Source organism: Gossypium raimondii, chromosome 10 (assembly GCF_025698545.1).
Source record: "Gossypium raimondii isolate GPD5lz chromosome 10, ASM2569854v1, whole genome shotgun sequence".
Classification (NCBI taxonomy): domain Eukaryota; kingdom Viridiplantae; phylum Streptophyta; class Magnoliopsida; order Malvales; family Malvaceae; genus Gossypium; species Gossypium raimondii.
Window position 1 is genome coordinate 60,784,101 of NC_068574.1, and position 17,759 is coordinate 60,801,859.

A 17,759-nucleotide genomic window follows, 5' to 3' on the forward strand; every position below is an offset into this window, starting at 1 on the left:
TAAATTGGTCTCTCTACTTTTATATTGTTATGTTTAATCATTAGTTTTCATTCAAAGTGGATTTTTTACTATCATTTTATTGCATAGGAAAGCCGTATTCAACCAATAATTTTTTTTAATGTCAAACTAAATACTTAAGGTTTAAATTTTGTTACATCATTTTAATGGAAGCAACTAAGATTATCGTCAATTTGGACCTATTAATAACATTATAAAAATGAAAATACTAAATTAATTTAAATTAAAGTAGACAGACTAAACTCGAAATTTTAATAAAATCATAGTCTTCAGTAGTTTCCAATTTTTTTTTCAAAATTAAATCTGAGGTTTTCCTTGTACAATATTGAAAGTGAGGGTGATAAGGTTTGAACCCCGTGTCAAACGAATATTTAGAAAAAGCTTTAACCATCGCTCTATACAAGTCAAGACAATCTAAATTTAAGTTTAAATAATGGGGATGAATCCAGTTACATTGGTGTAAAATTATTTTATTTTTATACGATTAATATTTTAACAATTCAACTGTTGAATTTATCAATATAATTATACTTGTCATGCATGTGAATTTTGAACCAATTAAATATCTCTGTTGATCAAATTAAAATAATGCATATATTAATGTTGATTGAATAGTTAAATTTTTTACATAAAAATAGGCGATGAAATATGACGTTGAATTGTTAAAATATTAATCATATAAAAATATACTGAAAAGATTACAAAATATAAGTCATACTCTCTTAAATATTTCTGTTATTTTAATTCATTTTAATTAATGACAATATCAAAGATAAAAATGGTCTAAATTTTGGAGCTAGCTAATGTTTTGGTTTAGATTGTTGAAAAATAAAAATAAAAAAGTATCTTTTTAGATGAATCAAAACATAAATTTCAATATAAATTTTTGAGACGAAATCATTGAATTCAAAATATAACCCAAAAGAAAAGAAAGAAACAATTTTTGTAAAAAATCCATAATTAGGCCTAAGAATTACATTTCATGTAATATATTTTGATAAATCTTATATAATTTTGAATTATGGCTGCTTAAAATTGTAAGTGATAATGATTCAATACCTTTCTGAAGTGAGAAGTGGTTTAATATTTTTTGCAACTGTTCGTCGACTGAGTTTTAATTTGATTGGCATAAGTATTGTTGCTAATGTAGGAAGACTTGAGTTCGAGCGCATTATGAGTTGGAGAAGGCCTATGGGTAATTCTAAACATTATGTCAAAAAAATAGCAGGAAAAAAAATTATTATTTTGTTTAAAAATATTAAATAAAACAAAAGAATTGGTATAGTTATAGTATATCTTCTCACTATTGTAAAAGAAAATTATGAAAATTTCTAGAACATTACATGGAATACAAAACAGTATTCTCCATTAAAGGAAAGCACAAAGAAAATTCTTTAGTCTAAAATCCATTCCTAAAAACAGTCAAAATGGTACATCAACTGTATATTTTCAAAGAGATGAATAGTATTAATAGACCAAGTACATAGTTTGATCGGAAATTTGGCATATAAAACATAGAAAACAGTTCAAACTTAAAATAAAATCAAAATGATAATGATTAGCATACAAGTTTTGGGTACATCTAGCTTTCTAGGATGCTATTTCCTCCATCAAAATTACATAAAAATTATATATAATTTATGAAATATTACAAAAGACTAGGGTTGATTAAGAGATCTTGTGGATATTTTGTCAAAAGATACTATGATAATTCCACAACAAAGATATAATATAGTATTAATGGCTGCTGAGACTTAAAGACTAAGACTTGAGAAATTTATTAATTAATTAGAGAAGATTACATTTAATTAATTATTTTTATGTAAAACGTTTTGGCTTGATAGTAAAGTTCGGAGTAAGATATCAAGTTTGAGTTATTTCATGTGTGAGTTTTCTTCCAAATTATGTTAAGTTAAAGTAGAGCAATTAAATCCCAAGTTTGAACATAGTAGAGGGATTAATTAGAACCATAATTAAATTTGAACTTACTAAGTCTTTTAGTTTTTGAAAAGGCACAGTTTAGTTTTTCGGTTAACTCAATGGCGGAGTTAGGGGGCTGGCAAGGGCCCCGATCCCCCCCTAAAATAAAAAAATTTTCATTTAGGCCTTTTATAAATTATAAAATTTTAAATTAGTGATGGTAAAATTACACTTGTCCCCCAAAAATGATTAAAAAATTAATTTAATACTCTAAAAATTAAAAAGATGTAGACTATTAAAATGGTAAAATTACATTATTTACTATTATAAAAATATACAATTTAATTCCAATCCCCCTAAAAAAATTTCTAGCTCTATTATTATATTAACTAAAGAGAAGCTAAAAGGATGTCGTATGTGATTTTTTTTATAAATTATGCTAAATTAAAATAGAATGATTAAATCTCGGACTGTTAGCATAACAAAGAGGCTAGAACCGTAATAAGAGTATGAAATTATTAAGTCCTTTACTTCTAGCCTTTATGTTAAACAAAGAGAGCTAAGAGGATGTCGTCTATAAGGGTGACTGGACCCCGTTTTGTAAAAATAATTTAAACTCTTTTGAGTTTTTAAAATTTTTATTTTGATCTTAAATTAATGTCTAGAAAATGATAAATTTGTGTTTGGCCTCCAAAAATATTTTCAAAGCTTTTATCTTTAATTTGATTTTTAAGATTTATATATTTTTATGATAAATTTAGTAACATTTTAATTTAATTTGATAAATTAATGCAAAATAATATCTAATTATTATTTTGATAAAAAATAAAGTTAAATAATTACATTAGATAACGGAAATAAATTTAATAGTTACGAACTCTCATGTTTAGCTTGAATATTGAAGGTTGTTCAGTCATAAAATTTATCCGAGTTTGAGCTGCTACAAGAGTAAGTGTAGATTTTTAATTGGATAACTCCCTTTAAACAGATAAAGTGTGTACGCGTATAACGTGAGGTACGTGTGAGCACTAACCCTCAAAATTATAAAATACCAAAAATAAAATTATCATTTTCACTGATTTTATATTAGAGTATTTAATTCGTGTAATGGCATCATGTCATATATTATGATAAACATATGTATAGTGACTGGAACGGACCATATTCAGGCCATCAAAACCTTCAGTCCTTCGTAAAAAGAATGTGACCCCTTATCTCCTGATTTATCCATGGAATTTCATATTGAAAAGTTCCAACTTTTTAATTAAAAAATATTTATTTTTTTGGTCTGTTGGGGGTGAACAAAAGCCATCCATGCACATATCATTTTTCAATATCTTAAATTGGGAAAAAAGACAAAAATAATATCACATCATCCAAAATGCTTTTCTTTTTCTTGCCCCAAATTATATATACAATACTTTCTAGCGGCCAAATAAAGTAAAAGAGTACGTTGAACAAACAATTAAATTAAAAAAGTACATGTCTTTGTTCATTTTATCATATGTAGGTGGGGAAGTCAACAATTATTCAATGGTCAATGCATATAATTAGGCCAAAATTAAATTTGGCATTTTCTTGCACCAAAATAAATTTTGTCCAACTATAGTTTGAATTTGAAATCGAAATCCAAAATTGAGCATGTTTTTAACGTTGGCAGGATTGACATGACAGGGGAATGTAAGTTTAAGTGTGTTAAAGTGTATTATCTTCCTATTTATGAGTTAGGAAAATACAAGCATAATACAAACATAGGAAAGTACAAAAAATTATTTTTCGTAAGTCATTTTTCTTAAAACAAATGCACCATTAATAGACATCCATGGGCTAAACCTTAGACGGTCCCGGATATGATCTTAAACTTGAGATCAATCTGAATTCAAATTAAATAAAAAAAATATAGGTTTAATAGTAAAAAAAAATATACCCTTTGTGAAAAATCAAAAAGTCAATTAAGCTCTCAATAAAAAAAAACCCTTTGTTAGAGATGAAAACTAATCATTAATGTTGACCAAGTTTAATCATTAATTTTTGTTGGCGTGGTTGACTGACCAAACGAACAATGACATGTGGTGGCCACATATACATCATATTAACATGGTAAAATGTCACATCAGTGAATATTATAAAAATTAAATAATTGTAAAAATAAATATTTTTTAAAAAATCTAGGAAGAACTTGGACAAAAGGTTGTGAGATTCTAATGAACCTAGACAGCCATTTGTCTAGATTCATCTTAGATGTGATTTTTAAATAATTATTTAAAATATATAAAATTATAAATTATTTAAAATTTGTTAAGAATTATACGAGATTATAAAATTTATTAAAACTATTAAAAAGATTAAAAGCACACTTAGAATGAGCCTGGACAAATTGTTGTCAAAGTTCATATGCTTCTAGACAACAATTCATTCAAAGCATAGTTTTAATAGTTTTTAAACATATTTATTAATTTTAATGTTTTTAATATTTGTTATAACCTCTTATAATTATTAATAATTTTCCATAATTTTTTATATTTTATTGTAAATTTCTAGTAATTATCTAAAGAACCAAATCAAATTGGACAAGTGATTGTTTAGTTGTCCAAGTTCATCCTAGATGTGATTTTTTTTAAAGGTATTTTTATTTTTAAAATATTTTTCGACATGTAAAACACTAGCATGATGTACATGTGGCTACAACATGTCATCAATATGCTTCAGATTGGCAATAATGTCTATTTCAATTGAGTTAAGACTCAATTGGGAGGTTTTTTTTTTACTAATAAGCCAAAATATATTTTATTTTCTCACATAATATTATTTATCTTTATGAAAATTTTACATAGGTTTATTCTCTTACTTAAAATTTTACATAAAATTTTAAAATTTATCCAATTATTTCAAATTTTACTTAAAATTTTAATTTTATTTTTAAATTATTAAAATAATAATGCACATATGACGTGGGATTTGAAAATTTTATTTACCATATTCAATGTTTTGGAATAAGATAATGTTAATTTAATAATATATAAATGTCAAATTATAATATGATAGCATTGGAAAAGGAATACGTCCACGTATCTCCAATGAATGCCATTACAGCCACTGAGTCATTGTATTTGATATGTATATTCCACAATCATCTTATGAAACTGCTTTCATAATCAAATGGGAATCAATGCAAAGTTTATATTCCTATCTTTTATTTGTATTTCATGTTATATTTATTTTTGATTAATTTCATTATAGATTTTGATTATATCTATTTTTCTTGATAATATCTAAAATTATCCTATAAATAGGAGGATAATACGTTTCAGCGCACTAAAATCCACGTCTTCCTATGTTGACAACAAAATTCACGTCAATTGAGCTAAAATTTAACCGGTTGCATTATATATATTAATTTATATACCATTAATAAATTTGATAATGTTATCTTATTGAAAACAAAAAAAAAATGTATTTTTAAAATTTTTATTAAATTATTATCAATTAATTTATTATCGATATATAAATTTATACACTAAAATTCATAAAATATTGTTTTGGGTACATGAATGCTAATTATTACCTTATTATTATAGACTCTTCTTTTCTTTCTTTTTTTTTTTGCTTTTACGACTTTCAGACCCATTGGATTTAAGCAAAGAAACTAAGCTATCAATCAACATCATATATACATATTAAGCAGTAGGTACCATGAATTTTGTCTCATAAAAAGGTTCATTACCTCTTATCTCTCGTCATCGATATGATGACTTGGTGTGCATTTGCTTACATTAAAGAAGGATTAATAATAATTAGATTTTTTAAAATTAGAAAATAGTTTTTTTTTTTTAACTTTGTTCATTTATAGTTGGAGTATAATTATGTTTAAGTTAGGGATGGTATTTAAATAAACTCCTCCTAGTTATATTGATTTCAAGATTTGAATTTGGTTCGAGTTTTTGGGGAAGAACTCCATTTCTACTTCTTTGAATTATTTATTGGTTAAATGATTTTTTTATAACCATAGGTGTCCTCATTCGTTTTATGATTTGAGCCTAATTTTGTCCAAGTCGGTGGTAATATCTAGGTAAAATCCTCGTAAAAATGTTGACTCTAATATTTGAAATTGGTCCAAATAAATCACTCAAGTATGTTAAATGCTTGAAGGCTTAGGTCAAGATTTGGCCTTTGAACTTATATTATTCCTGTCTATTTGGTATTTAAATTTATTTTTATCTTATTTTGGTATCTAAATCTTTCTTTCGTTATAGATTTTAGTCCACAAGTTAAGAATGTTAAAAAAAAAACAGGTAACATACTCAACCAATAAGAACATATCGCATGTCTACCTAATACAAGCATGAGGTAAAACATGTTAAAACCATGCATATCTCCACCATCCTAATTAGGTTACCAAGTTAATATTAACTTCTAATTGTTGCCATTACATCTAGCCAACAACTCTATAACCTTCATAAAGTATGCAATATGCTACTCGGCTCTAGAGCTCGTTAGAAATAGACCTTGCTACAATCGCCTAACATGTAACAACCCTAGCCCAACCCAACATGTTCGCCGGATTCCGGTTCAAAGCGTTAGAAATGTACCAGGCTAATTTAAATTTAATTTTTATCTACTTAACTGTTTTAAAATAGATTAAAGTAAAACTAATAATAAATCTTACAACAAAGATCTTAAGCTTAACTGAATAATTTTAGTCCCTTAAGGTTTCTGTCTCTAATCGGACTATTCGGTTACAACAAAGCCCAAACTATAGGGGCATTAACAGGTTACAACTATTTGACTCCAAAGCGAAGTCGCTTATTAGTGAGTTCAAATTAACTTAGTAAGTTCTTTCGTTGCACCATAATTAAACCCCATCGTATGAGGGTAACAACTATAAAATGACTAATCATAAAATTTACTCCCTACTTGCTCAAGAGGAGTGTTATCTATCAGGGTGGCGGACTCCACTCGATCCTCCGAGCTACTTGGTTCGCTTTAAGACCTTCATCTGGTCAGACTCAACCATATCTCAAATTCTTCGCCCTATCAGTGAAACCTATCCTTACTTCTTGCCATTTCTTCCTTTCATTCACACTGCAAACAGGGTGTCCGTTAAACTCTAGCTTACTTGGTTGTACACCTGTTTACAATCATATACATCAATGGTAATTCTCTCGTGTTTCCGCCTAAAGGTTATTATGGCTTACCTATTTTGGCGGACTCCCTCTATCCATACCTTAGTCCCACAGGATTCGTTGACATTTCCATATTATGCTGACTTTACAGCAGACCTTGCCACTCAGGTGAACCCATACTAATACCACCCTACTGGGCTATCATTTTAGTGGTGTGCCTGCATTAGACTTCCCTCAAGAAGGAATAGTCTTGACAGGCATTATGTCATTTGGACAGAATATTTATCTTAGGAGTGGAGTTTTCATCCCTACCACGAGATTTGCTACTCGTATACAACTTTTTTGACCTCTCTCTAAGGGCTCTTCATGACAGATCCTTACACGTCGTCATTGAATAATTTCCCTTCTTACCTTTTCATAATTTGGCCAGCTCTCGCATGGCCTATCTTCCTCTAATTCTTGTTGGGTCTTCACCCATCTGCCTTATCGGCTTTCACGGCTATCCTTCGACAGGTCTTTCATTTTCTCATTTCGCTTGCTCTTACTCACATCTCTCATTAAACTTTTCTCCCATATACGTGGTTTCTTATAATTGTCACACTGGCAGTATACCCCTCACTTGAGATCCCTGCGGACTTTCCACATTTGTTTACTGGAAAAATCAATAGGTTGTCGTAGCCAAGCTAGGGTTTTACACCCTTCTTACCTCGTTCTCTTATCTTGGCATACTTACTTTGTGTTTACTGTCCCGACAAGCTCTATCTGTGTTTATTGTCGCGATGGACTCTATCTGTATTTATTGTCGCGATGGACTATCTATTCTGTGTTTATTGTCCCAATGAACTATATTTGTTCTGTGTTTATTGTCTCAGCGGACTATCTCTGTGGATGCCATGAATTATTTCATCCATGGTCTTACATTGATCTGTCATCCTAGCGTACTATCATATGATGCCACGGAGTCTTTCATCCATGGTCTTACTCATTATACCTAGTTGCCATAGCATCTATCATCTATAGTCTTATGCTATATACCTTATACCTTGTACCATACCGCCATGGTGTCTTTCATCCATGGTCTTAGGCTATGTACCACATACTAGACTACCATAGCATCTTTCACGGTATCACCCTAAAGGACTAGTCGATACCATAGTCGTAATAAATACCTTTCCACGATTCTCATTTCCTTAATCCTCCTCTCATTACCTCTTTTACACCACCTAACATAGATGCTCAAACACTGTAGTTATCCTTTCGTAAGGCCCGAAGCTTCAGTTCATTCCCTATTTCCCTTCCTAACTTCATCTATCCCAAAGAGGTTTCTCCCATAATCATGCAAAGCGTACACATATCATCATGTTTCATGGTTATGCGATGTACACTATAATATGATCGTTTTATGCTTACTGACATGCATCTATAAATATTCATGTTATGCAAACATGGCATACTCAGATAGCATAGATCATTTCAATAGGTTTGGAGTTTAGAGCTCACCTGAAACTTTATCGTTTCCACAGCTTAACTTTCTCGAACACTAGAGCTTTCATTCCCCTAGCAGCTAAGCATTACAACAAAAAATATACTATTTAAACTTGTATTTCATCTTAAAAACTTAAAATTTAGTAAGCATGCAGAACCTATAAAATGGTTCTGAAGTCCTTAACTTTATCCCCTTAACTTTTATGTACATAGAAGGGCTAAAATCTTACCAGCTTTCTGGTTTCTCTACTCATCCATCTCTATCCTCATGAAGTCTGTTCCATACAGAACCTTCCATGGCTATTCCTTCTTTAAGCTATCGAAGAAGGTGAAGAAGAGAAAATAAAACAAAGTCGAAAAGAAAATCAACCTTAAGAAGTCATTTCCTAGTTATTTATAGCCCTTCATGTGCTATTACTATGTCTCCCACTAAAGAACCGGTAGGTTGCATTCTAATCGAACCAGAATTGGTTCTCAACCATGTCCAATTTGGTTTCTAACTTTCCCATTCCTTCCAATAGAAGCCACTAACCTGCAATCTCTTTCATTTAGTCCTTCACTTATTTTTAATTTTTGAGTTATTAGAAATTCGGGTGTTACATAACAAATGATGCATCAAGTCTGATCTGCCACAATTCATTGTGACAAATTAAGCTCTTTTCAACACTTAATGAGCTTGTAATCAAGGAATTTGTTATCTTTTTATTTAGTTTATGAACTTATTTAGTTTTACATTTGAATTCAAAAAATAAGCTTTTTAGTGTGTTTTATGACCTATTAGCCAATCTAGGCCTAAGGAAGGACTAATGTGTTGGTTGAGTGTATAGGACGACATTTTAGGTCAATTAATCAGTGGGCTACCCCGGATGCCACAACATTCAGAGAGGATGTCGCGACAACAAACTTCAAACCTCAAAGGGAGCATTAGCACTTCGATTTTGTGACAACCAACTTTGAAGCAAGATGTGTTACATTCAAAGTCCAATGTCGCAACACTAGCTATAAGATGTTGTGACACCAGTTCGACGAGGCTCAATTATCAACTAAGGGTGTTTTTGATTTGCACAACCTTCATTAACACATTTAGCCTTTATTTGACCTAATTTGGTCATCTAACAACACTACTATAAATACTGGTGCTCAGGACTTTATTAGGGGGCTTTTGGGGATTAGTAAATTTTTTTATTCTTATATTTAAGGTTTTATTTGTAGTTTCATTGTTCAAAAAATTTTCTACTTCAATTCAAGTTTAGTTTTCAATTCTTTTTGTAATTCTACTATTTTACTTTCGTTTCTACTTATCGAGTCGCACTCAACATCTTTTCCAAGGGTTTTATGAATTAATCGTCAACAATCATTTACGGATCTTCAACTAATATTAATAAGTTTTGAAACATATACTCACCCTATCTTTAATCACCTTTTCCACAAGCATCACCACTATACAACCTTAGCCTTAACCTTGCTATTCCATACACCTAATGGTCACTCAAGTCAAGATTGAGATCTTTAAACTAATAACGTTCTAATATTAGATGACACACTTTGAACCAACTTAAATTCATGATGCTATAAAATTAGGGGAGTGGAGAAATCCAATACATAATAAGCTTGTCTCTTTGACCAAAACTAGCAAATGAATTTGTACCCTTACCCCAGATTGCACTCTTGTTTGATGCAAATGGATTTTTAGGCTCAAAAAAATTTTTGACTGTTCGATAGCAAGACATAAGGCCTTTTCTTTATTGCAAAAAGTTATTCACAACATCCTAGTTTTGATTACCAAGAAATACGTAGCCTTAATGTCAAACTAGTGATAGTATGAACATTTTCCACCCTAGCACTATTACACAATTACATTCTCTAGAAAATTGACATTAATGACGCATTATTAAATGGTAACCTGGTTGAGGAGGTATACATAAACCGGTCTCTAAGGATTAAGTAGATGGAAGTTAATGGATGACCACTATTGTGTCACCTCTACAAATCTTTATATGGCCTAAACTAGGCCTCAAAGCTTGGTTCAAAAATTTGAATAACTATCGTTTGAAAACACTTGACTTCACTAAATCATGTTTTGATCCCTCATTTTCATCAAACATGTTAATAACATTAAGATCTTTCTAATGGTTTACATTGATGACATCGTGATAATTAATGCTAACATTGAGGAGATTAACTTAGTTATTTTTGCCATCAATTAGAAATTGTCCTTAAGAGACCTAGGACATCTCAATTATTTCCTAGGCATAGACATTTAGCCTACCCAAGGAGGATTAATTCTTAGCAAAAAAAAAAAAAAGCATATACTTGACTTACTTCAAGATAAACATGTTTGATGCAACTTATACTTCAACACCCATGATCATAGCCGCACTCCTATTAGCTACAAATGGTGTTCTACATCCTAATGCCAAATATACACAACTCAACTAAACATCGATTACAATATCAATAGAGTCAGCTAATTTTTGTAGGAGCCACTAGATAAGCTTTTTGGAAATATGTAAAATACACCCTTTTCTTACTTCAAAAAACATTACACCATGCATTAATCTCCATTTTGACTACTGAACCAAATCTCATAGTTTATTCTAATTCAAATTAGAGAAGTATTATAAATGACCGCAGGATTACTATTGGTCATTGCCTCTCTTTTTTAGGTAACCCAATTGCTTGAAGCTTCAAGTAATGGGGAGTTTCTTGATTATCAGTTGAAGTTAAGTACAAAAGCTTGCAAATGCCATGTATCAATCTCTCTTTTGTGCTTCTGATTTGGTGTAATAACACTAGTGCAGTACCTCAATCAGCCAACCCTATTCAGCGTTCCAGATTAAAGTATCTTGAACTTGACCTTTGGTTTTGTCTGTAAAAAAATGATAGAAGGGTTGGTTCAAGTCAACTATGGCTCAGTTGTGGACCAAGTTGTAGATGCATTTATCACAGGCCAGGACTTTAGCCTAACACACCACGTGGCCTTAGGGAGTGAATTTGCTTTAAATTTGCCTAAGTCACAGCTTGAATCTCAAAATTTGAGAATCTCAAAGAGAATTTTCTAAGGCACTAATATTAGAAAGTAACTAAGCAAAGTAAGCAAGATGATCAGAAAGAAAGCAAAGCTTGAGTAAATGCTCTCAAGTTGATTACTAAGTAAAGAACAATTACAAGATTAAGTGATTACAAATGAGGTGGGGAAGTCTTCTATTTTTGTTGAGTTCCCCTACATCCAACAGTATAAATCAAATTACATCAATGATTGAGATTCAAATCTATCTACAAGATAAAGTCCTAAGGAATTTAAACTCTCAATAGTTTTATCCTTAGGATTACAAAATTACCTTGGTAACTAGAATTTGTTAGAGTGTTTTACTAGGCCACTAGGCTTCAAGTAGATGAATTTTCCACAATGTTCTAAGAATTGAGCCAATACTAATGGGTTGAGTAACCTCAATTTACTCAAACGATCACCTCGACTTGTTTTGTGCCCTTTGGTAACAGTTATATACGCAAGCCATGATACGTTCACGAAGCCTTTGTCAACAAATTTCTATCAACTTTCAACCAAGGGCAAAGCCAAAAAATTACCTTTGAGGGGCCAGAGATGAAACATTAACTTTTAGAGTGGCAAATTGTATCTTTAGCATTATACTAATTTGTTCCTTTCATAAATTTCAAAAGGACGGACTAAAAAACATATTTACCATTTTGAGAATAGACAACTTGAGAGCCAAAACCACTGCATGCCCGTTGTCTATTCCATTGCTTTCAAAATGAATTTAATATTCAAATCTCACTTTTCATAACTATTTCTTCTATCCCCAAATTAGACCTGTTGAATGTATTATAAAAAGAAAATGTATAAACATAGTTTTTAAATCAAATTACATTGAAGTTAGTTAAAAGGTCGACATCCTCACTCATTTCTTAAAGTTCCTCAAAAAGCTGGTACCCTGAACCAACACAAGGAGTAGGGCCGACCAGTACTCCCTAGTTCAAAGAACGTAAAAAGGGAATCCATGCAAAAAAGATAAAATAAAAATTATATGTTAGGTACATGAACGAAAGCTTACACTGTAAACCCAATAATTATTGTGAACTAACATGAAAAGAAGTTGATACTTTGACTTCTGTTAGTAGTCGTGATTACAAATTTAATTAATTAATTAATTAAGCTATCAACATCAAAGCATAGGTACCATGAACAATGGGGGCTTATTTGTTTTTGTTTTCATTGTGAAAGGGTTCACTGTCTCTCTTGCTTGTCATCTTCTCGTGGGGGCAAACTCATTTCTCATTAATTTAATTTGGCCCATCACTGTTTTCTTCAATTTAAATACACATGTGTTGAGCTATTCATTCTAAATATTTTAAAAACCATTTTATTTACATTTTAATTGGATGAGTCAAATTGGGTCGGACCGAGTTGAGTCAGGTCAAATGGATCACTTAACCCATGGACGGGGTGAAGCCAGAACAAGTTTTTAGGGTGGGTCGAATGAAATTTTAATTTTTTATAGTCTATATCTTTATAATTTTTAAAGGATTAAATTAAATTTTTATAATTTTAAGAGGGCCAAAGTACAATTTTTACCTTTACTAATTTAAAATTTTAAAAAAAAATTAAGAGCCTAAATAGTAATTTTCCATTTTAAGGGGGTCGGGGCCCCTGCCAGCCCCCCTAGATTCGTCTCTACCCATGGATAGCTCTAATCAAGATCAAGCTTCATAGACATGCATATTTGCGACACGTAGAGCTCGTTTGATCTACCTTACTAAGGATAAGTGTAAACCGTCCTCTACATGGCTCACACGTGGAATCTTATCTAACTTATTTCAATCTCATTATTGCCCATCTAGAACACTATTGTGCTACCTAAATGGCGAACCATAATGGGACCTATGTCAAACACGTGTCAAGATCCAAGGCTGAGAAGGGGCTTATATATGCTTCTCTTACTACCTTTGTTCTTCATTGAACCCCACCATCCTAAAGCTTCTTATTCTTCCTCCCACAGCTCTAAATCGCCATTTCCTCCTCCTACGTCCTTTGTCCCTCAACATTGCCCTTTGACCAGAGCAACTTGATATTTCTTTTAAGTACTTGATCAAATATTAAATAAAAATAAAAGTGGGTCTTATACCAATATGTTGGAAGGAGCTCAACACATTCCAAAAATTTGAATGTTAGCTAAATTTAATGCACTTAGAAACATGTTTGAAATATGTATATGGCTGTTATTGAACTGTCATCTGCTGGTAATTTTGATGATGCCAAGGTTCACTGCTCAACTCTCTCACTCCATTAATAATCCCCCACCCTCTAGAACATAGTGATATAAAATATTTTAATATGACAGAAGCAGTGAATCAAAGCAAGTGAAAATCCTTCATGGGTTGGTCTTGAACTGTCACACATGTGGCATATATCAAAATGTCCTTCCAATTTTTAATAACTAATTAATTAGCTAATGAGTAAATTACCTTTAAAAGCACTTAATAATAAACTATAAATGAAATCCCACACGCGAGAAATAAAAAAGGGATTAAATGGACCGACCTTTTTTATAAAATAGTGGACTAAATTGAATAATAAATTAAATGATTAGAGAAAAAGACACTAGTAATATAAATATTAAGGGTACTATAAAACAATAGATAATAAATAATTAAGGACCAAACTAAATCTGATGAGACAGTTCAAGATTAGCTAAAACAGTTGAGATTCTTAGCCGACTTTGCTTGGTATTAGGGGATGACAGCCAATCCTATTTTTTCAACTTTTAATTAGTGGGATTCTTAAATTTTTTTCTTTATTTTTTTTTACTGTTTTGCATGAAAAGAAATTGATTTGCCGTGGAATATGGAATCTATCTGAAATTTGTGGATATATTGATTGCAGAATATTTTTAAAAAATTAAGTTTGTAGAGATAGGAATCGTTTTTAACTCGAGTCGATTGAGTTTTAATTCGATTGATATGAGTATTATTGTCGATTCAGTAGGATGTGGGTTCGAGTGCGTTGAAACGTATTATCCTCCTATTTATGGGTTGGGGAAGGGTTACGGGTAGTTCTAGTTATTGTGTTAAAGAAAACAGATATGATCAGAACCTATAATAAAATTATTAAAAAATTTATTTTTTAACTTAAATAATTGTTTTTTTTTACTATAAATTTACCTAATTTGGTTATCATATTTTACCAAAAACATTGGTGAAAAACACATGAATTTCAAGTGCTACATTTTACTAATTTGTTGTGTATAATTTATTAAACTGTTGACTTTTGTTAATTTCTTATGTATATATTTATTTCCTAAGTCAATAATTTAAGAGTAGGATTTAATAGTATTACTTTAGTGTATTAATTTTCAAATTTCATAAAGTTTAAGGACCGAATCCCTATAAATTAAAAGGACTAATTGCTGAGGTTTTATAAAGTAAAGGGAAAAATTAATGTATAAATACTCGTGTTCGAAATTCATCATGTGTAATTATACGTGTAGGTTTCAAAGTCTCCCTATGTGTGGATTGTTATTTGATTTAGCTGGTTTTGTCTAAATTTTTCCAATTCTTAATCTATTTGTGCTGTAATAATTTGATTTTACTTGTCCGGACATCTTTATGCATGGTTGTGTTGAAATAGTTTAACTCTACTGTTTCGGGATTTATATTTATATTTTTACTTTAATTGTACCATTACTATAAACTTTAAAAAAAGACTCTCTCTTAAAAGATATATACATAAATGTCGATTGAGTTTTAGCTCGACTGGCATGGACATTGTTACCAATGCAGGAGCACATAGGATTGAATACATGAAGCATATTATTCTCTTATTTATGAGTTGGGGAGGGATTATGGGTAATTTTAAGTATTATGAGCCATATATATTCGAACCTATAATAAAATTATTTAAAATATATATTTATTTATGTGTTTTCCTAAATATATATTGTAATATGACTATTTTAAAAATAAATTCTATATTTTTTATATTGGGAAATGGCGTCTTGCTATATATGTTTTCTTCTTAATTTCAAATATTGGCACAATTCATAATTCAATCTAACTTATGCAAATGAAATCTTAGTATGATTAAGGTTTTGACAACAAAAATAATTAATATAATCTTATTAAACTATTATTAAATTTACGTTTTGGTTATTAAACTTTAAAAATTATAAAATAGTTATTAAACTATTCGAAAGTTTTTATTTATGTCATTAGGTTGTTAAAATTGTTGATATATAGTCTTTTTTGTTCAACCACCTATACCAATCGAAAACTCTCATTCTCTTTCTCTTCTACTAATCAATTTTTTTTTCATGAAACAATTTTGAATATTACAAATCTATAAACCAAAATCTAAACAATTTTTATCTCCAATTACTGACACTAACCATCAAATTAACTTGGATCTAAGATATGTTCTTCTACTTGGCAATAGGTAAGGGTGAGCAAAACTCGATTCGACTCAAAAAATTCGGAAAAAAATTCGAATTTCGGGTTAAACGAATCGAGTTATTCGAATCAACTCAAATTTTTTTTTCGAATTTCGAGTTCGAATCGAGTTGAGTTTTCGAATTCGAATAACTCGAATAATTCGAATAATTCGAATATTAAACTATAATATTTTACATTTTTACCCCAAACTCCCAAACATTTTTACTTTTCCCTCAAATTTTTTACTCCTTCCCACTTTCCCCCCAAAACTTTTACCCCCTCCCAACCCCCTAATCTACCCAAAATCCATTTCCCACCAAAATTTGACTCTCCCATTTATTTTTTCTCAAAATTTTACTCCCAAAAACCCTCAAAACCTTTTATTTTCCCCCAAAATTTTTACTTCCTCCCACTTTTCCCCTAAAACTTTTATTCCCTTCCCATCCCACCTCCCATCTATCCCAAATCCTCCCCCCTCCAATTTTTTTTTTAATATTTTCCCTCCAAAATTTTACTCCCCCTATTTACTTTCCCTCAAACTTTTATTCCCCAAAACTTTTATTTTTCCCTAAACTTTTACTTCTCACCCTTTACTCTCAAATAAAAATCAAAATTATCCAAAAATCACTAAACATAAATAGTAATAATTTTATTTATATCTACTATTTATATTATTAAATTAAATTTCACATTTTATATTATTTATATTATTGAATTGTTTAGTCATATTGAATATTTATATTAAAATTGAATTATTAATTATGCCATAAAAGATTCGTGTTAAAATTTTATATTGGTATCAATTTCACATTTTATTTTAAAATAACTTTTATTAAGAAATCATATTTTTACATTTAATATATTTTTAATTCTAAAATACATAGTGACAAGAATCAAAATAACTGAAACAACTAAGCAAGCAAATAAGCTAAACAATATATAAAAAATTAATAAATAAATTATGAAGTGATGAAAGTTAATAAAAAATTTGATTAAGGTGGACAAATTTTATTACGATGGGTGACAATGGTTACAAGGACCCAAAATTATTTTTTAAAATTTAACTCGAACAAATATATTCGATTCGATTCGATTCAAATTCCATCTCACTCGACTCGATTCGAGAAAAACTTTAAATAAAGTTAGGATGATAAATGATATTCGAAAACTCGATTAACTCGAAAATTTTAGATTTGATTCGATCGAATGCTCACCCCTAGCAATACGTACTAATCCATTGTACCGATTGTCAAATAGTTGCTTAAAGCTCGCTAGCGCCAGATTTAAAAAAAAAAACACTTAACAACCTAAAAATAAAAAGCTTCAAATAATTCAATGATCATTTTATAATTTTTTGAAGTTGAGTGACTAAAACGTAAACATACTGATAATATTAAAACATTAGGTGTAGATTACCTTAAATATAATGAGTGAATATTTTTCCAAATTTATTATTAAGTTTAAGTCTTACTATATTAAATTCTATCAAAATTTATTCTAATCTAAATTCAAATATATTTAGGATTGTACTATACTAATTGATTAAATTTTTTGGATTTGCATCTACATCTAAAACTTAGTTTTAAAAAGAAAAGAAATCTCATATAACCAAAATCCCATATTCACAAAATCACAAGTGATTTGAAATTATTGCAATTATTTGAGATAAAATCTTTTGATTAAAAGGAAAAATATTTCCAAAAAGAAAAGTTGGAGACAAGAGAATTGACTTACCTCAACTCACTTGCCAACTCACTATACAAAAAA